Genomic DNA, 22,258 nt, shown 5'->3' with positions numbered 1-22,258 from the left:
TAGTAATTTCTTTATTAGAAAATCAGAGAAGTTCTGGGCATGGTGATGCACATCTGTGAGTCCAGTGCTTGAGAGGCTGAGGCAAGAACATCCTGAGTCTGAGACTGCCTTGGGCTTCATATCAAGACCCTGCCTCAAAACAAAAAAACCAACACAAACCAGGACCACCACCTACATACAAACACACACATGCATATACACACATGTGATAAAAACAGAGGCCAGTGAGACGACTCAGTGGGTAAGCATTTGCTGTCAAGACTAATGACCTAAGTTTGATCCCCAGGACACACATAGTAGAAGGAGAGAACTGACTTTCAAAAACTATGCTCTGTGCCATGCCTTTAATCCCAGAGCTTAGGAGGCAGAGGTAGGTTTGAGGCCAGCCTGGTCTACAAAGTGAGTTCCAGGACAGCTAGGGCTGTTACACAGAGAAAACCTGTCTCAAAATCACCCCTTCCTCCCCCCGCCAAAAACATTGTGCTCTGACCTCTGCACACACCAGAGCATGTGCACACCCCTTTATACATGCACAATAAATCTAATTAAAAAAAAACAAGCAAAACAAAAAGCAGGATGTGTACATCTATAATGTCAGCACTTGGGAGGTCAAGGCAGAAGAATTGGGATTTCAAGGTCATTTGTTGTAGAATATTATTTAACTAGGCAAAGATGTGTTACATTTGTTTATGCTGCCAATGTTACTTTAAGTATGTGAAGGTGTGTTACATTTGTTTCTGCTGTCTTTGTTTAATTATGTAAAGATGTGTTGAGGTTTCACCCTGCCTGCCTAAGGCACCTGATTGGTCTAGTAAAAAGATGAATAGCCAATAGGTTGGTAGGAAAGGGGTAGGCGGGGCTGGTGGGCAGAGAGAATAAATAGGAGAAAGCTGGGCTTGAAAAGAGACAAGAGGAAGAAGAGAAGAGAGAATGAGGGGGAGAGAGAGAAAGAGAGGAAGATGGCCAGGGCCAGCCAGGCAGGGGCCAGCCAGGCAGCCGCCAGCCCCACACTGGAGGAAGCAAAAAGGTAGGGCATACAGAAGAAAAGAAAGAAAGGTAAAAAGTCCCAAGGCAAAGGTAGGTAAAGAGAAACTGGTTAATTTAAGTTAAAAGAGCTAGCCAGAAACAAGCCTAAGCTAGGCTGAGCATTCAAAACTAATAAGTCTCCACATCATGAGTTGGGAGCTGGTTGGTGGCCCAAAAGAAAGCCTGGTGGAGTCATCCTCAGCTACATAACAAGTTAGAGGGTAGCCTGGACTACTTGAGATCCTCTCTCTAACAAAACAAACAAACAAACAAAAAAACCAAAAACAACAAAAGAACCATTTTTCCCCTATTTGAAGAAATATCGATTGGCTATAGTCCGTCTTTTTCCTTACTCTTTTGTTAAGCTCCCTGTTTTCTTTGGTAATAAAGCTATGCTGGCTTCCCGAGTTCCACAGAGCAGGTTTCATCTCCAGGCATCTCGGCTGAGTGAGGAGGAGGGGTTTGGAGTGCTGTGGAGAGCTACTGGCCACCTCACACACTGTGTCCCCTTTGCTCTGAGTGGGACAGGAGTCCAGGTGGCTGCTCAACACTGGGTGGCCTCACACTCCTCCTGTGACTATCTCAAGGGAGCACAGACCCAGCTCAGGTGTGTACAAACAAGTGTGCAGAGCTTTTTGCCCCAGTGTGTCCTCAGTGTCCTGAGTGTAGTGTCTATGCCTGCTGTGGACTCTGCACTCCATCCCAGCACCACAGACAAAGGAAAAACAAAACAAATGTAACTCCTAGGCTCCCTTCTGGGAAGCGGAGAGGCCTGAGGCTTAGTGGGTTACCTGTCCTAAAGGTGCGTGAGGACCGCCTCCTGTCCCCCACCCCCAATCACTGCTGTTGTTGGTCTCAGCAGTGGCTCCTGGCTTTACTGGAATTTGGATTTTTCACACTGTCTGTTTTGTACCTTCATGTGCGTGGATTTTGTGGTTTGGGGATCATGTCTGACGCTCCCAGGGCCAATTCCTGGGGTTCTGCCACAGTGATTTCTACCTTTTTGAGCACCAAGTTCTGTTTTCCACCATCCTTAGGGTCTGAGAGCACCAGTCCTCTGCTCTCATGGGCCCATAATGTCTGTCTTCATCGCTTCCTAGATGATGACTTCTAGGTTTGATGTCTACTGTGATGTCTCCCTGCATCGTCTGCTTCCATTTCCCTGGGTTGGAATCAGAGCGAACAAGGCTTGTGATGATCGCCCTCTTTAGGTTCAGCTGCCTGGGCCAATGGTCAGTGTGGACTGTGTCTGTGCTCTTACCTGGCTATTGAAAGTCTATCCTGGCTTTGGATATGAGCTGTGGCTGTATCTTTGGGCTAGACACTACTGGCCACAGTCTCTGGGTAAAAGTTAAAGGTCAGAGGTCAGGAGTTAAGACAAGGTGCATGGTCTTGGGAGCTTCGGCAGTACCCAGTGAGCTGGGACCTCATCTCAGGGAGGCAAATCTTCTACTTGGGCAAGGGGTTCCCTAGACTTTATGGTTGGGCTCTGTCAAGGGTTTAAGTTTCTTCCTGGTCTCAGCCCCTAATGGTCCCCTACCTCACCCAAGGGCACCCTCACCTGAACAGTCTACTTGTCTTTATGGGACCCCGCCTCACAATCTGTGGGACCTAGACTTCCCTGGCCTTTCTAAAGGACATTACTCAGAAGAGAAAGAGGTTCCCCATGGTCTTCCTTGGCCTCAGGGGCTGCTTTCTTTTGCTTTGCCCATCAGGGCTCCCTCCAGGTAAGGCTGGAGGGCCCCTGATTGCCCTGTTAAAGTTCAAAGTCACCTGGGAAGACAGAGCAGGCCGCAGGTAGATAGGGGGGCTTGTGGGCCAGCTATTGGCTGGTGAGCAATGCAAGCATGTAAATGCAGGGGTCAGGATTGAGTCAGGAGGGGACTGAGGCAGGGATGGAGGACTGGAGGCCCCGGCCCCTTCCCCATCTGGTCCCCACCCCCTTCACTGAGAGAGAAATATGGTGGGGAAGGTTATGTCCTTCCTGGAAAATGTGCTTTTGCTTTCAGACTCCACTGACAGGTCCTTAGAGTGCTGATGGAGTGTGCAGGCATTTAACAGACATTGTTAATGATCTCTGATCCCCATGTCTCTTAGACACAGGCTGATGGACAGTTTTATCCTCCTCTAGTGAGGCCCTGGATAGCCTGGCAGGATGTGGCCATGCATTTCTAGTTCATTTGGCAAGGGTCTCTCTCCGCCCTTCTTTTTTGTGGGCTCCCAGCTTCCTGCAGACCCCCAGCCTGTCTGCACCCCTCCCCCGACTCCCAGCTGAAGTTTCCTCTAGCATCGAAAGCAGGAAAGAACCGGCTCTGCTCCCTGGGAATTGAACTTTCATGGTTCGTCTCTTTGAAAATCAAACCAAACATTGTGCTGGGCTGTCTGGATCCTGTCAGCTATGGATGAAGAGACAGATCTTCTTGTGTTGACACTCACCCTCCTACCTCCCCAGCAGTGGAGACACAGGCCACCTCACTGCCCTGGAGTGGGAGGAAAGGAAAGCAAGGTGTCTGTTGACTGTGTTCTATAAGCTTCCTGTGTACCAGGGCTGGTAAGGTTTTAGTCTATCTTGACAGAGCTGGACACCCTCAGGCCATTGTTAGAGAATATTATTTTAAGGTGTGTTTATGTTGCATGTGTTTACCTCTGTGAAGCTCTGTTACTTTGCCTGTCTAAAACACCTGACTGTCTAATAAAGAACTGAATGGTCAACAGCAAGGCAGGAGAAAGGATAGGTGGGGCTGGTGGGCAGAGAGAATATATAGGAGAAATCTGGGAGGAAGGAAGGAAGTAGCCAGAGAAGGAGGAGGACTCCAGGGGCCAGCTACCCAGCTACACTGCAAGCCATGGAGTAAGAGTAAGATTCACAGAAGTAAGAGAATGGGAAAAGCCCAGAGGCAAAAGGTAGATGGGATAATTAGTTAAGGAAAGCTGACAAGAAACAAGCCTAGCATTCATAGTTAAGAATAAGCCTCCATGTGTGATTTATTTGGGAGCTGGGTGGCAGGCCCCCCAAAAGAGCAAAAACAACAAGTTATGTACTGTGTTATCCCTTTGCAGCTATGGGGCTTGCCATTCTTGCGACACAGGGTCCTCGCTTGTGAACTGGGGTCAGTGGCTCCTACTTCACCGTGTGTAAAGATTAAATCAATACAGGGAAAGGGCAGGTGTCAATCACAAATGCACAAATGACTGTAGTGACGATGACAATGGAGACTGGAGGTGACCGTGGTGGTGTAGCTGCTGCTGCTGAGTGACAGTGATGGTAGCGATGGCAAAGACCATGGTGGTGGAGATGATGGTGTAGAGATGGGTGATGGTGACGGCAGTTGTGACTGTGATGGTGAGGATAGTGGTGATGGTTGTGGTGATGGTCATGGTGATGATGAGGTCAACAGTGATGATGGTGACGATAATGATGATGGTAATTGTGATAGTTAATCTTCATTGCCAACTTGACGGGATGGAATCACCTAGGAGACACATCCCCGAGAGTGCCATGAGCATATTTTCAGAGGAGATAGCTGGATAGGGAAGACCTACCCTGGGTGTGGGTATCACATCTCATGGGCCGTGTGCCATATTGAATAAAAAGAGAAAAAGGAGCCGGGCGGTGGTGGCACACACCTTTAATCCCAGCACTCGGGAGGCAGAGGCAGGTGGATCTCTGTGAGTTCAAGGCCAGCCTGGTCTACAGAGTGAGTTCCAGGGCAGGCACCAAAGCTACACAGAGAAACCCTGTCTCAAAAAACAAACAAACAAACAAAAACAACAACAACAAAAACCGAGAGAGAGAGAAGCCAATCAAGACCCATGTTTGTCTCGTCTGTCTTCCTCGTCTGCCCAGATGGGAGGGAGTAAGTAGCCTGACTCCTGCTGCCATCCTTCCCTAGCATGAATCCAAATAAATCTGTTTTGAAAAAATAAAAACAAACAAAAAGCTGGGCATAGGCATGGTCGTGTACACTTGTTGAGAGTGCTACATGCTGCATGATGTTCTTGAGGGCTGAGCTGCTGTGAGCCCTTCCTCAGGGATTCTGGGCTCCGGGCACCGCCCCCAGCTCGGGGCGTCACTTTCTCTAGTCATTTCCTGAGATGGTCAAGGGGCTCTAGAACAGGATTAAAACCTGCCACCCTGCCACACAGCTTCTCAGTGGCAAGCAGAGCTAGAGTGAGTTTTGCAAGCAGCACATCATTCTGGCAGTCTCTAGGGAATACTACATCTCAGGCATCCTCCACATGTTCATTAGGCATTCTCACCTGGAGAGGATGATGGGCTAGATCAGATCGCTGGAAGGAAGCCAAAACAGTCAGATGCTCTTGCCCTAACTTAACTCCAGGGAGGTTTTTGGCTGTGAGGTGCAGGGGGTGTTTGTGTCTTTAGCAAAGCATCGAAACCTGTGAAATATTTTGCTTCATGAAAGAAATTAATCTGTTTCCTATCTGTTCCTTTTCTCTCCTCTGCATGGCCTGGCGTGTTTGACCTGATGCCATATCTAGAAAAATATAATTAAAGCCAGGCAGGGTGGCCCATATCTGTAATCTCAGCACTCAATCTCAGCTGAGACAGGATGATTCTAATGAATTTTAAGGCCAACATGGGGTACAGAATAAACATTTTGCCTCCATAGCAAAAGGGGAGGGCTAGGGCCACAGGGCTGGCTCACTTGTGAAACTCTTGCTGTGTAAACATGAGAACCAGAGTTAGGTGCTCATAAAATATGCTACATAAAAAAATGCCTTTAATTCTGACACTTGGGAGACAGAGGCAGGTGGATCTCTGAGTTCGAGGCCAGACTGGTCTATAGAGTGAGTTCCAAGACAGCCAGTAATACACAGAGAAATCCTGTCTTGAAAAACAAAGCAAAGCAAAGCAAAGCAAAACAAAACAAAACAAAAAAAGACTGGGAATTTTCGTGTGCTGGGGAAGTAGAGACAGGAAGATCTTTGGGGCTTACTGGCTAACCAGTCTAACAGAATTGGTGAGCTATAGACTAATGAGAGACCCTGTCTCAAAGGAGATGGACCATGTTCATGAGGATACCATCTGAGGGTTGTCCTCCAACCTCACTTCCAGGCATACAAAGGTGTACCTCTCCCCACAGGAATGCCCCGACTTAGGGATTCTATTGCTGTGAAGAGACACCATGACCACGGCAACTCTTATAAAGGCAAACATTTAATTGGGGTGGCAGCTTACAGTTTCAGAGGTTCCGTCCATTATCATCATGGTGGGACACGGTGGCATGCAGGCAGACATGGTGCTGGAGAAGTAGCTGAGAGTCCTACATCTTGCTGGCAACAGGAGGTGATCTGTGTGTCACACTGAGGGAAGCTTGAGCAGAGACCTCAAAGCCCACCCCCACAGTGACATACTTCTTCCAACAAAGCCACACCTATTTCAAGGCCACACCTCCTAAAGTGCCACTCCCCTTGGAAGCCATTCTCTTTCAAACCACCCTTCTTTACAACAACTAGAATTAAGAATCTGCCCCAGCCAGGTGGTGGCTGCACATGCCTTTAATCCCAGCACGCAGGAGGCAGAGCCAGGTGGATCTCTGTGAGTTCAAGGCCAGCCTGGTCTACAGAGTGAGATCCAAGACAGGCACCAAAACTATACAGAGAAACCCTGTCTTGAAAAACAAACAACAAAATATCTGTCCCGACCCTGCCAGCCCTGAGCATATCCAGTCTGTTCTCTGATGCTGCAAGATGGATGAGGATTTGGAGCATACAGCTTCCTGCCATGTCCATGGAGACAGCACAGACAGCATTTGCTTCCCAAGAGCTGCTGGCTCAAGGGAAGGCATCCTGTGAAGGCCCTGGTGCACAGGTGTGGATGCTGGTGTTCATGTGTACATTGGTTAAGTACACCTTGCAGGGTCAGTTCGCTGCACAAGGCCGCCTTCTCCCGATTCAGAAGGCTGACAGTACGTCTCTACAGAGTCCATGTCCATGTGCCCCTGCGTATGGTGAGAGGCCAGCCACCACAGCAGGTGCTGGAGGAACCTGGCTAAAGAGGATCTTTTTTCCCCTTGAGCCTGGTTGCCTATGTGGTGCTGGTCTTGGTACTGCAGACCTGCAAAGCGACCCTTCGGAAAAACTCTCTTCTGGGCTGAGTGGGTGAAACAACGTGAGCCTCACCACCTGAGTCTGCTCCCAGGATGCACAGGAAGGAGAGAACCAGCTCCCAAAAGTTGTCCTCTGACCTCCACAAGCACAGTGTGGCATGTGTAACACACACACACACACACACACACACACACACACACACACACACACACACACACACAGAGGCTCAAGAGCAATTTGTCTGGAGTTAAGAGCCCTCACCCCGGGGCAGGCCAGCTTTAGCTCTCAGTTGACCAGGCCAGGAGACAGGAGAGAAGGGACGAGGCAGGGCAGCCACACAGCAGGGCGGGGCCTTTGGAGCTAAGGAAGCCCAAAGCATCGGAGAAAGCAGACTGGCCAGCAGCTGAAAGAGACAGAAAAAAATAAAAGTTGCATCTTTCTGATTTAGGACTCAGAAGGGCAGGCAGACCCAACCAGACCTCATGGGTGCTCAGCCTATAGAGACTGCACTGGGAGTTGGGGATTGGGGCCAGAATTTTGGGAAAGAAAGTACAATGTCTCATTAAAGGAAAAATTATTCCATCTCGTTATCAGGGCTTAGGGTGGGCCCACCTTTCTAGGAGGAGTGGTCCCTTGGTCGGGTAACTGACCCAGCCCAACTGGAATGTCCAGCCTCTACCCAGGCCAGAGACGCCATTCTTTTGGCCAGAAGTTTTTCTTTTTCTTCTTCTCCTCCTCTTTTCTTTTTCTTTTCCTTTTCCTTTCTTTCTTTTTTTCTTTCTTTCTTTCTTTCTTTCTTTCTTTCTTTCTTTCTTTCTTTCTTTCTTTCTTTCTTTCTTTTCTTCTTCTTCTTCTTCTTCTTCTTCTTCTTCTTCTTCTTCTTCTTCTTCTTCTTCTTCTTCTTCTTCTTCTTCTTCTTCTTCTTCTGTCTTTTGAGACAGTTTCTCTGTATAACACCCCTGGCTGTCCTCGAACTGGCTCTGTAGACCAGGCTGGTCTGGAACTCAGAGATCCACCTGCCTCTGCCTCCCGAGTGCTGGGATTAAAGGCCTTACTGCTACTTTAAGAATGGTTCACTGAACATCAGGATGGGTTTGGATTCTATTGGCCAGGAATAAGTGTTCACTGGACAGTTGTCCCCACAGGGCTGATGGGGTGGGCCCTTAGTGAGGAAGAGCATCCCAAGGTGTGTGAGTTGTCCATGACAGATGGAGTCCAAAGCTGAGAACCTGACCTGTGACCATTTCCCGGGGAAGGGAGGCAGGAAGAGGAGAGGGGAGGGGAAAGAAAAAAAATATTTTTTCTTTAATATTTTTATTTTATAGTTAATTTTACATAGCCACGGATTCCCCTATCCTCCCTCCTCCCACCCCCAGCCCCCCCCAATCTACCCCCCATTTCCACCTCCTCCAAGGCAAGGTCTCCCCTGGGGAGTCAGCCCAGTCTGGTAGATTCAGTTGAGGCAGGTCCAGTCCCCTCCTCCCTTCACCAAGGCTGAGCAAAGTGTCTCAGCATAGGCCCTAGGTTCCAAAAAGCCAGCTCTTGCACCAAGGACAGGTCCCGGTCCCACTGCCTGGGGGCCTCCTAAACAGTTCAAGCTCATCAACTGTCTCATTTATCCAGAGGGCTTGGTCCAGTGAGAAACAGATTCTTAAGGGCCATGACACACAGAGTTCAGTGCCAATAATCAGGACAGGCTCTGTTGTTGGGGACCTTCAGTTTTCAGGCTGGGGGGCTGTATATTGCCTCTTAATGATCAAAGAGGCCAGCTGAGAACAGTAGGGCAGACATGGCTGGCATCTGGGGCAGGCGATTGCCAATTTTCCCCATTATTGGGATTGGACCTAGGACCTCACACATGCAGGTCAAGTGCTCTGCCGTTGAAATACATCCCGGGCAGTCATTCCAACACTTGCCATCCCTGGACTGTGAAGCTGGGGCACTTATGTCACTTAGAGCAGGGGTGCCTATGTCATTTGCCAAGTGACAATATCAAGCTGCTAAAAGGCAGTAAATGAACCAGCTGGGGCAGGAGTTGGGGACAGGAGTGGGATGTCCACTGAGGTTGTGTTCCTCTCTTGCCTCTCACTAAAGAGGCTAGCTGAGACGTCTGTAGGGACTTGGTTCCTCTACAGGCTGGAGGCCATACTGCCCATCAAAGCATCTGCCTGTGCAGCCCCCTGGCATGCAGACACAGATCAATAAGGATGACAGGGAACTCAGGGTGAGAGTCGTGTGGCACATCCCTGATGGGTTGTATCCTTGGCTTCCTAAACAGTACTGTGTGTCCTGTGGGAGGGTGATTCCCGTCAAATGGTGGGGTGGGAGAGCCCCAGAACACAAGAAATCAAAGGCTTTGCTCAGCACAGTCTGCAATGAGAGGATGTGAGGGCTGCGTGGAATTGGATGAAAGAAAATGTAGGAAAGGGCAGGAGGCACAGGTTGGAGGATGCTGGACCAGGAAGGCCTTCATCCTCTGTCTTTTATCTCAGCGGGCCATTTCTCAGAAAAAGCCAGGGAAACTTCCTGCCTGCTTTGCAGAGAAGCTACTGGCTGCTGCTGCTTTATTGAGGCAAAGCTCAAGTATTCATTGGTGTGAGTGTGTGTGTATGTGTGTGCGTTGGTGTGTGCGTGCATGTGTGTGTATGCATGCGTGTGCATGAAGGGCAGAGGACAATCGCAGGAGCTGTCTATCTTTTCTTTGTTTTGAGACAGGGAATCTCCTTGGCTTGGAACTTTCAAGGCAAGCCCTAGAGATCCTCCAGTCTCCATCCCCCCAGCACTGGCTTGCAATTTCTCAGTGTTTTGTTTTTTTTTTTTTTTTTTTTTTTTTGGTTTTTCGAGACAGGGTTTCTCTGTGTAGCTTTGTGCCTTTTCCTGGAACTCACTTGGTAGCCCAGGCTGGCCTCGAACTCACAGAGATCTGCCTGGCTCTGCCTCCCGAGTGCTGGGATTAAAGGCGTGCGCCACCACCGCCCGGCAGTGTTTTGTTTTTTAATGTGGGTTCTGGGGATCCAACTCAGGTCCTCGTGCTTGCACAGCGATCCGCTGGGCCATCTCAGTCTATGTGTCCCTTGTCAAAGTAAACGATGTCATGGCATTTGGTACGTTGACCACTGCACAGCTCCTGTCTGTTTAGACCAAGAACATCATCAACCCAACAGAAGCTTTCAGCTTCAGGGTTTTATGTGGACTCGTGAGTGTGTGTCTTGCTTGGCACAGGCTTAGGGACACAGTTGCTGGGTCTTGTGACAATTCTACAGGTGTTCGGTTTTTAGCATTTCAAGTAGTCCCTCTTCTCTCTGAGCCTGATGACCTGCTGCTTCTTAGGGTTAAAAATTTCTTGCAGGACAGGGGATGAGGCTCAGCAGAAGGGTACCTGTCTGGCATGTGCAAGGACCTGGCTTCCATACCCAGCACAGCAAAGAAAAAAGAAGGTCCTGTGACATATGGGCAGTGTCTGAGCCCATGGTGAGGATCTTGGGACAGGCCTTTCTGTAATACTTGCTGGTTATGTAAGATTTCAGAAGGCACTGAAGCATCTCAGGAAAATGACCTCCAGGTCAGTGCTTGTCACAAGAGCCCACGTGCACCATTGTCTCTTCCCATGCCTGTAGGCATCTGGGAGCTTGCTTGTGAGCTGGGAGTGTAGTCTGTACTCACAGCCACCTCTGCCTCCTCCCTGGACTCACATTCCTGGGAGCATCTGCTTCCAGGAGTGTCCCCTTGGGAAGGCATTGTTTGAGCAGGGATGGAAGGTTCCATTCTTTTCTCAGTTTCATGGCTTCAGAACAGCAGCATAGAGCAGCCACAGTGGTCCACAGGCTGCCCCAAGATCTCCAGGATCTCCAATATCTGCCTCAGGGTCTCCACCAAGGACAGCAGGGTGGAAACCAAGGCTCTCCCGCAGTGGGAGTTAATGTATTGTGGGCTTGGTAACACAGGATAACTGTTTGGGACTTGATGCAAAGTTATGAACCTGAGTGACTGGCTGCTGTCCCAAAAGACTCCAGACAAGACTTAGTGCCTCAGTTCTGGAGGCCAGAGTCAGGGCACAGGCTGGGCCTGATCCACTCAGTGGATGTTCCCTGCCACGCCACTTCCGCCCATGCCATTCCACACCATGCTGCTCCTTGGTTCTGGTTTCATTTCCATGGCTGTGGTAAGATATCCTGACCAAAAGCAACCATAGGGAGGAAGGCTTTACATGGCTTGCAGTTCCAGGTTACCTCCATCACTGTAGCTGGAACTAAAGTGTCACCCTCACAGTTAGGAGGGGAGACAGCGATGTCCTCATGCTGCCTCTTTGCTCTGATTCCTATCTAGGGAATAGTACCACCCCATTCAGGGTGGGTCATCCCACTTCAATCAGCTTTCGACACAATTCCCCCACAGGCCAATTCGATCTAGACCAGAGGTTCTGAACCTTTGGAGGCTGAGACGCCGTTGGAGGTTGCATATCCGATATTTACATTATGATTCATGATAGTAGCAAAATTACAGTTATGAAGTAGCAACACAAATAATTTTATGGTTGGGGGTCACCACAACATGAGGAACTGTATTAAAGGGTCACATTAGGAAGGTTGAGAACCACTGTTATAGATAATTACACAATTGAAACTTTCTTTTTTGCTTTTATTTTTTTTTTTTGAGACAGAGTTTCTCTGTTTTCCTGGCTATCCTGGAACTCACTCTGTAGACCAGGCTGGCCTTGAACTCAGAGAGATCACCTGGCTCTGCCTCCAGAGTGCTGAGATTAAAGGTGTGCACCACTACTGCCCAACTTGAAATGTCATTTGAGAGTTAAAGCTAGCCAGCATGTCCCTCTAGGCCATAGCACTCCATCCCACCCTGCCTAGGCCACCCTGCCCCACCCCGTGGGACTCCACATCACACCCTACTTGGCAGCTCCTGGTGGCTCCCTCCAGCCTCTGCCTCCTGTGGCAGCGCCAGGCATCCCTTGTGTTGTGGCTGTATCACTCAGCATTCTGCTCCTGTCAATCACAACATCTTCCTTGGCATCTGCCTCTCTTCCCTGTGTCTCTTATTTGGACAAGATACTCTTATTTTGGTTGTTTTTTTTTTTTTTTTCTGTTGTTGTTTTTGAGATAGGATCTCACTCTGTAGTGAGACCTGGGCCTTGAAATCACTGAAATCCTCCTGCTTCAACCTCTTCCATATATTGTAGACATTATTTCTGGCCTGTTTATTTTTGGGTTTTCTTTTCTTTTTTTTTTTTTTTTGTGTGTGGGGGGGTTTGTTGTTTTTTGAGATAGGGTATTACTGTGTAGCCTTGGCTAGCCTTGAACTCATAGAGATCCATCTGCCTCTGACTCCCCAGTGCTGGGAATAAAGTCGTGTGCCATGACACCCAGCTTTATTTGTTTTTAGACAGGGTCTCGGGTAGCTGAAGCTGGCATTGAACTCCTGATCTTTTTGCCTCTACCTTCTCAGTACAGAGATCAGATGTTTGCGCCACCATACCTAAGGACAGCCGTTGAATGTAGGGCCAACCTTAGGCCAGGATCCCTCATCTTTACCTGATCACATCTGCAGGAGACACATTTATAAATAATTCCCCCGCTGACGGGGTGGGCATAAACTTTGGGGTGCTGTTCCACTTGCTCCACGGACTGCAGCCTCAGTGGCAGTCCATGCTAGGAACAGGAGGCTCAGAATTCTAGTTACTATGGGCACAGAGCTAGCAGCGCTGTCCACCGTCCCCCTCCGACCGGGATTCCACAGCCTGGTGCCCCAGGACCCCCGGAGTCTCTGCCTGGCTATGGGGCTGCCAACTCAGCACCTCTGTAGTGGAGCAGGAAGCCCTCCCTCCCCTGCCCCAGGGAAACCACAGGCTTTATTTATTCAATTCCAGCCGTTCTGTGGTTTTTGGAGATGGCCTTTAAGATTTGTTTTTTGATTTTTATCTCAAAGAGGATGCTGAAAAGCATGGATCTGACTCCAGGAAAAACATGCATGGAGAAGAGAGGAATTGAGTTTGGATCACGCTCAGCAGGGAGTGGCCTGGCTGGCTGGTCTCTGAGGAGGAGCCTCCGAGTGTCCCAGGGAGTAAGACCTTTGGCCTTTGCACTGAAAGCCCAGGTCCAGCATTTCTGACAGTAGACATGGGTAGCCTTTGTTTTCTACCATGTGGTGGGGCTACCTAAGCTAAGGCCGGCGGCCTGTTTTCCTTCCTTCTTTTTTTTTTTTGTTTTTTTTTTCGAAACAGGGTCTCTCTGTGTGGTTTTGGTGCCTGTCCTGGATCTCTCTCTGTAGACCAGGCTGACCTCGAACTCACAGAGATCCGCCTGGCTCTGCCTCCCGAGTGCTGGGATTAAAGGCGTGCGCCACCACCGCCCGGCTTTGGCAGCCTGTTTTCTAAGTCCCAGCCAAGCCACCTTCTGGGTCTCCTCAGATCTAAGCCCCAGGTGGGTGAGTGAAGGAGTTAGTCCTGGCTGGAGATCAGTTCTGGACTATGAGTGTCATGTATTTCTGGCCATCCTGGTTAATGCTCCACAGGCTGCCCGGATGGAGGAGAAAGGCCGAGTCACGACAATGTTTGTGGGCTCCATCCTGTGCCACGTACCGATGACTGTCTGGGAAGTGTGGACCAGTTTTCCCTGCAGAAGAGTCGCAGCTGAGGCTGGGACCTTGCTGATGGCCTTGGTGCACCCACTCTGGTATAGATAATGCCTTTGGTGCCTCTCCCAACTCAGTCCCTTTCTTTTTATTTTTCAAGACAGGGTTTCTTTGTCCTGGAACTCGTTCTGTAGCCCAGGCTGGCCTCAAACTCACAGAGATCCACCTTCCTCTGCCTCCAGAGTGCTGAGATGAGAGGCGTGCGCCACCACCACAGGCCCGGCTCCTTCTCAGTTTCTTGTCTTCTGACAACAGACTATTGTTGCACTTAAAGTAAAACAGCGTTGATCATGGTCGATTTCCTGAAGACACACCGCAGAGAGTAATGTTTTGCTGAGGGAGTGTGTGTGTGTGTGTATATATATATATATATATATATATATATATATATATATATATATATATATATATAAATTCTTAGAGGAAAAGTAACATAACCAACCTTTGTTTCGCTTCTCCTGGTATCTAGGCTAAGTTCTTATGTTAAGTGCTGGGAGCTAATGCCGATGCCGCATACTGAATGCTGATGCTGGGAGCTGGGGCTAATGCTAGATGCTGATGCTGGATATAGCATGCTGGGTACTGCTCAAGCTTGGGCTCACAACTTTGGTGAGTGTACCTTGCTCTCCATCACCTGGGCTCTGAAATAGAATGTTCCCAAAAGGAGAAAGAAGGAGCAGGGCTGTGTTATTGCCCTTACTCTGCTCTGAACAGTCGGAATATGGTCACACTGGAAACCTGGCTTCATCCAATACAATCTGAGCCTGTGGCCCAGTTTCCTTATCTGGAAACTAGGGCACTAAAATTGTCAACCTCCTTGGAATAATGTGTTCTGTGTAAAGACGGAAGTGATGGCTGCTGTGTGGTGGGCATTGAAAGCTGGAGTGTGTCTGGGTATATACTTGCATGTAGATGGACGTGTGTACCTGTGTGCATGTATGCTGCAGAGTGAAAATTTTGATAGTTATGGTAGCAGGTGATGCCCTGTAGCTGCTTGTCATTTGCTTCTACACCTGCCTTTAGGAGGCAGGGCCCTGAGGCCATTCATCTGCCCCCTGCTGAGGACCTTGGTGAGCATGAGGTGCCTCCTGGCTGTTGAGACAACTCTGCTGGACATTTCTGCCCAGCGATGCTGTTTGTATCAGGTGGGTCCCCCTAGGAACTGGCCAGCATGGAGATACTGCTCAAGGCATCATAGGTCATTTGAGCAGGACTGCCAACATGGGGGTCTGCAGAGCCTGTGGTTGGTGAGGCTTCAGCCGGCTTTCAGCACATCCTGATGTACTTTGCACACAGATGTGCAGTGGACTGGGTCCTTTCCTTTGGAGGAGTTTCCTGTTTGCCTGTCTCTTCCGCATCCTCAGGGCTCTGCCTTCTGCAGCTCCTTTCTTCTCCTTCCTTTCAGGAGGCCTCCTGCGCATCCTCATTAGCATTTGAAAGGGTCTCATTTGCATCTAACAGGCAGAGGTGGCTTGAAGCTTGGGTAGATTTGGGGAGAGGGCATAGCTCTGCTCTACATCCTGTGGACAGAAGGAGGTGGCAGTGCCTGGCCTCCACTAAACAAGACTTAGGACCTGGGCAGGCTTGGCTCACACACCGTGGTTTGTGCTAATTAGCACCCTCTCAGAATTTAGTCTCTGTCTTACTTTTTTAGGGTGCCCCTCCTAGAGTCCTGTGAACTGGAAGCTTAAAACACCAGTCTGGTAGCATACACCTGTCATCCCAGCTGCTTGGGAGGCTGGGGCAGGCTAGCCTGGTGTCCTGAGATGAACATGTTCGTGTCTTTCTGTGATGGCAGAATTTATTGAATAACAATAAGTTCACAGGGCTCAGAAGTTTTTTTGTTTGTTTTTGGAGACAGGGTTTCTCTGTGTAGTTTTGGTGCCTGTCCTGGATCTCGCTCTGTAGACCAGGCTGGCCTCGAACTCCCAGAGATCTGCTTGGCTCTGCCTCCCGAGTGCTGGGATTAAAGGCGTGTAGGCTGCAGGCCAGTAGGGCTCAGCATTTTGTTATATAATCTCACTGACCTAAATGATCCAGTCTAGGATAATGCAGGTTCTTTAATTCTAATCTTAATTGTTGTGGGACTTTGTTTTGCCAATGGCTTTTGGGGTACAAACCCTAGGGTATGGCTTTCGGTCTGCATATGTGACCCCTTAAGAGCAGAGGGAGTGGAACACTCTCTCTTGGGTGGTGAAGACTGAGTCAGGCGGCATGAAGCAGTGTGTGATCGGTCCCCAGCTTTCCAAGGACTCTGCAACTGGATTTGCCTTACCCTGTATTCATGAGTGTGTTTCTCCATTTCATATATTAATAAATCCCTGATAGTCCTTAAACGGACGGTCGTGGAGTTTGCATACACTTAATTACTAGCATTAACACTCACATCACACTACATACAGGTACAGAAGCACAAACGGATGGCAGGCAGGCAGGGAGCAGCAGGGAATGAGGTGAGCCAAAGCTCCAGGGACAATAGGGCAGTCTTCTGCTGGCCATTCCTTGAGGAACACACCAGGTATCAGATGACAGGTTGGCGTGGGGCCATACCATCTCAGTATTTGGTGTCTGTTACTTTTGGGGGTCCAGACACAGAAGTTACAATCTTTTCTTCGCCTGGTGTGTCTGATAAGTTCTTGGGTTTCTGCGATAAGATTTTTAATGCACCCCGATGCCCCTCCAGTCTCAATTCATCTTGATAAGCCTGAAGGGTGGCTTCTTTTCTGTTCCCAAACAAGTCATTTACCAGGCTGGGCTGGATGATGGTGTCTGACAGGAGGTGCAGTTTTGGGGTCCTCCCAGGGGCTGCAGTCACTTTTCTCCCTCAAAATGGAGTAAAAGGCTGGGGAGGTGGTTCAGTGGGTAAGAGCACTTGTCACCAAGCCCGACGACCTGAGTTCAATCCCCAGGACCCAGGAAGGGAAGAACAAACTCCTTCCAGCCTAGTACACGTGTGCTCAAACACAGTCACACACAAATAAATAAACACAATAGTTATTTTATACAGAATACATTTTTTAAACGAGTAAAAAACTGCTTCTAAAATGGAGTCTTCCAAGGAAAGGCATAGACTGAAAAACCACTGCTTTGTACAATATGGAGTAACTCAGAGTGGGACAGAGCCTGATCACAACACCTGGGCAACAGAGTGAGTTCAAGTCCGGCTTGGGCAACTTAATGGGATTCTATCTCAAAAGGTAGAAGGAGGGCTAGTCATGCCTCACAGTGGTAGAGTGCTTTTCTAATGCGCAGGAGGCCCTGGGTTCAATTACCAGTGATACAACAAAACAAAACAACAAAGCCCTGATGAATGCTCTCTCAGTTCTGGAGGCCTCAGTTTGCAAGCCAAGCTCAGCAGGGTCAAACTCCCCTCTGAGCCCTGCATGGGGACCCTGCCAACCTCAGCAGCTTCTGGAGCTGTCAGAGCTCTGGGGACATGTTTCTGGAACGGAGTCTCTGGTTAACAGATGCCAGTTCACCTGTTTAGCTTTTAACTGAAAAATTAAATCATGCTTATTAATTTATTGTGCATGTTTACGTGTGTGCCAGAGCTCACATGTGAGGTCAGAAGAGGACGTGCAGGAAGGAGATTCTTTTCTCATTGTACTTTGTGGGCCCCAGGATTTGAACTCGGGTCATCAAATGAGGCAGCAAGTGCCTTTGCCCTCTGAGTTGTCTCTCTGGCCCAGTTTTGTTTTTTGTTTTTTGTTTTTTGTTTTTTGTTTTTTGTTTTTGTTTTTGTTTTGTTTTGTTTTGTTTTTAGACAGAATCTCTCTATTTTGTAGCCCTTGCTGTACTGAAACTCCTTACATAGACCAAGCTGGCGTTGAACTCACAGAGATCCACCTGCCTCTGCCTCCAGAGTGCTGAGATTAAAGGTGTGCACCACCATGCCTGGCTTTTCCAACCCAGTTTTTAACTTTTTTTCTGTTGTAATAATCTCAGGCTTAGACATTACAGATACAGTATGATGATTTCCTGTAGCTAGAGTTTTCCTGTCTGGCCCACAGTCAGGACAAATCTCTGTCACCTGCCAGTCCCATGGCTGCTCAGACCCAACCAAGTAAACACAGAGACTTATATTGCTTACAAACTGTATGGCCATGGCAGGCTTCTTGTTAACTGTTCTTATATTTTAAATAAATCCATTTCTATAAATCTATACCTTGCCATGTGGCTCATGGCTTACCGGCATCTTCACATGCGGCTTGTCATGGCAGCAGCTGGCAGTCTCTCCCTCCACCTTCCTATTCTCTTAATTCTCCTCTCTGTTAGTCCTGCCTATACTTCCTGCCTGGCCATTGGCCAATCAGTGTTTTATTTATTGACCAATCAGAGCAATTTGACATGCAGACCATCCCACAGCAATTTCCTATGTTGGGTCATGAACCAAATGTAGATGTACCAGCAGGGTGTTTCATCTGCCCCAGAGATATGGCCATGGCCTGGTACCTTCCAGGATCCCAGCACCTTTGAGGATATGCCTTTCAGAGTGGACAGCCTCTCAGAATCATGTGACCTGAACAAGGACACAGGTCTGCACATTGTCTGACCTGCCTTGTTCCTCAGACCCCCTCATGTGACAACTTTTATACTCTTCTTCCTCACCAAGTTGGGATTGTCTAGAGCTATGGGATAATGCTCTCGTACACTGTAAAGATTTGTCATTCTGAATTGGTTTAATAAAATGCTGATTGGCCAGTAGCCAGGCAGGAAATACAGGCGAGGCAACCAGACTAGGAGAATTCTGGGAATAGGAAGGGCAGCGTCAGGAGTCCCTGGCCAGATGCAGAGGAAGCAAGATTAGATAAGAATTATGGGTTAATTTAAGTGTAAGAACTAGTTAGTAATAAGCCTAAACTACCAGTTGAGCATTTATAAATAATATTAAGCCTCCGAGTCAATTATTTGGGGACAGATGGGCGGGAGAGAAACTTCTGCCTACAGTCTAGGGTTAAGATCTCTGGTGTATTATTAACGCCATGTGTTAATGATATTAAATTCAATCTCATATCCTTACTTGTATCCCACAACTCAGAGGGACCCTGCACTGGACAGTGTGGACATGAGAAGTTCATGAACAACCCAGCTCCAGGGAGGTCCAGGCACAACCTGCAATCTGTAGCCTGGCCATACTAACTGTTTCACTTGAAGATTTTATTTTTTTTGCATGCATACAGGCACATATATATAGTGTACATATGTATATATATGTATGCATGTGTGTAGGCAGACATGTGTACAGGTGCATGTATGCATGCATACATATAGGTGTGGAAGCCCAAAGTTACCACTGGGTGTCTTCTTCAACCACTCTTTACTGTATTTATTGAGGCAGTGTCTATTACCTGGACAGCTTGCCCTGTGGAACCCTCATCTCTGCCTCCATCTGTCAGCTTTTATGTGAGTTCTGGGGATCCAAACTTCAGTCCTTATTCCTCCCAGCTCCTTTCAGATTTTTTGGTTCTCCCTGGTACCTCTGTATAACTGTCTGGGCTGATTCCTCCAGTTTATGCTGAGCAGCCATGGACAGCTGCCTTGTTCCTGGTCATAGGGAAAGCAGGTTGAGAAGAGCTGCTACTAAAGGCTTGGAACCAGAAGTCTTTCAAAGTGGGACATTGTTTTTTTATTTGGCTGTTTGTGTAGACTCCATCCACTGAGTCTGAAATTCCCCAAAATCTGAAAACAGCCCTGGAGTATTTTTCATTCTAGATTTTTCAGATTGGAGCTATTCAAATGGCACTGGCTTTTCTTTAGTTGATGAGGTGATGAGCCTAGGACAATTCCTTCTCTCTCTCTGTCTCTGTCTGTCTGTCTGTCTCTCTCGTGTGTGTGTGTGTGTGTGTGTGTGTGTGTGTGTGTGGTGACACACACCTGTAATCTTGGCACTTGAGAGGTGGAGGCATTTTATGGATGCTGATGGGCACCCAGGCGGGAGGATAGGAGGGAGATCAAAGGACACCTGAGACCCAATCTCAAAACACCAACACAGAAATCAAAACCAGGACTAGGGAAGTGGCTGAGTGATAGAACACTTGCCTAACATACGTGACGCCCTGGGTCTCATCCTCAGCATCACGTCTCCAAATTTCTATCTATGCTAAGACTTAGTTTTACCTACATGTCTATATGTAGCCAAACTTTCTCTGTCCCACCAGCCAGCTCCCAAATCATGACACAGAGACTTCTTACTAATTGTGGAAGCTCGGCCTTAGCTTAGGGTTGTTTCTAACTAGCTCTTATAACTTAAATTAACCCATTTCTATTAATCTATGTGCTGTCACATGACTCATGGCTTTTACCTCCCCTCCTGCCTGTCTTGCTTCCTCTGTGTTCATCTGGCAACTCCGCCTTTCTTCTTCTCCAAGACCTCTCTGTCCCCAGAAGTCCCACCTAACCTCTTCCTGCCTAGCTATTGGCCATTTAGTTCTTTATTAAACCAATCACAGTGTCACATCTTCACACAGGAAAGGAATATTCTGCAACATTTCCCCCTTTTTGTCTAAATAAAGAGGAAAGGTTTTGACTGTAATATAATAAAACTATAAACAATAAAAACAATTATCAAGTAAGAATTGTATTCACAATGTCTAGTCCATTCATATTTGGCATATTTGGAGAAAATACTCTAATATCTATCTTATCTTGATGAATTTAAAGTTTTATACCTAAACCATTTTCTATCATAACTTACCACCTTTTTTTTTTTTAAGATTTGTTTATTATGTATACAGTGTTCTGTTGGCATGTATGCCTGCACACCAGAAGAGGGCACCAGATCTCATTACAGATAGTGGTGAGCCACCATGTGGTTGCTGAGAATTGAACTCAGGACCTCTGGAGGAGCAGTCAGTGTTCTTAACAGCTGAGCCATCTCTCCAGCCTTGTATTACCATCTTAAAACTGTCTTTTTAGACCCCAAAAACATTGTTTTTAGATAAACAATTTAAGCTCTTATGTCTCTCAACCTTATATACTTTATACCTCTTTTGTGAGTTTCCCTTTCAAATTTGGTGACAAAGAAAACTGTAACTATAACTATCTCATCTTCAACTCCATCAGAGATCCAGGAAGGATAAAATATTACCTGACTAAACAGGAAGTGCAAAGCAAGCAACTTCCAAAACTATAGAAATGATAGAAACAGCTGGCTGCCTGGACACTACCCAAGGTTCCTCTGTAATGTTGGGGCATCTTTGGCCTACAAGCCTAGACTATCTGACAGGCTTTTCTGTGAAGCAGGGATTTTTTGAAGGATTGCCCCACCCTGTCTTGGCAAAGTTTGGTAATAGTTTTCTTCTATATCCTGTTTGTCCAGCATACTTGTCCAATGTGCTTGCCCAGCATACTGTCAGCAGTCGAGGCAAGGTCAGTTTCTTGCCTAAATGACTTATTTTTGCCACAAAGAGAGCAAACTCCACATGGACATTGTTCAGTGCCCACCATCCTTTTTTGAAGTAAATTGGTGCTGTCAGGAGCAGATGTGTCTCACTGTCATGAGAAGTCTTATGTTATTAAAACACTTTAGGGCCGGGCGGTGGTGGCGCACGCCTTTAATCCCAGCACTCGGGAGGCAGAGCCAGGCGGATCTCTGTGAGTTCGAGGCCAGCCTGGGCTACCAAGTGAGTCCCAGGAAAGGCGCAAAGCTGCACAGAGAAACCCTGTCTCGAAAAACCAAAAAAAAAAAAAAAAAAAACACTTTAAATGCCATATTCTGTAGGTCTTTGAAATGTTTGAAGATCACCTATATATCTAAAATATATCTCTGTATGACCTTGAAAACATACCAAACATAAGTTTGATTGTTACAGATGACTATTAACTGTATTTATCATCCTAAATAGCTTTCAAGGACTAAAACTTTACATTACATTTTTAAATGAGCTATAATAGGTACAATACCCTAAATAAGAATAGAAACACATATACGGTATAACAAAAATAGCCTTAATTTGTACCAATATAGAAAAATCCATACCAATGTAAAATATTTGAAACTAGTGGATGTTCAAAAGTACACTCAACAATCTACCCTTTTATTCCATCATTTCTATACTATATTTCCCTTTTTTTCCTTCAGAAAGAGATCCCTGAATTTAGATTCCTGAATTTAGAATTTCCTTTGTTGAACTTTTTTTCCTATGACCAATAACAACTTGTAACCAACTGCCCTAAATGATGACAAACATTCATAACCATTGAATGACCAAAAACCGACCACTCCACCTCTTGGGAATGTGAACATCATGTTCTCTAGATTGCTTCCTGTTGTCTAGGGGCAATGGAATCTTTAGGGGACCCTGAGATAATTGGGATAATGGTCAAGTACTGGGAGAGCTATCTGTATCATTTGTTGTCCAGTCTCTGTGTAATGGGAAAGTGCAGGGCTTATCTGAAATCCTGGCTAGAATAGTCAGTGAGGCTGGACCACCTCAGCCAGCAGCCTTGAAGCTGTTCTGGATGTAGAACTCTGAGGAAATTGCATCAGAGCACTCTGAGAGGCTGGATCACTTGGGCC

This window comes from Peromyscus californicus, unplaced genomic scaffold (assembly GCF_007827085.1).
Source record: "Peromyscus californicus insignis strain IS unplaced genomic scaffold, ASM782708v3 Scaffold_3__1_contigs__length_106647218, whole genome shotgun sequence".
Lineage (NCBI taxonomy): Eukaryota > Metazoa > Chordata > Mammalia > Rodentia > Cricetidae > Peromyscus > Peromyscus californicus.
Note: the sequence above shows the minus strand (reverse complement) of the source record.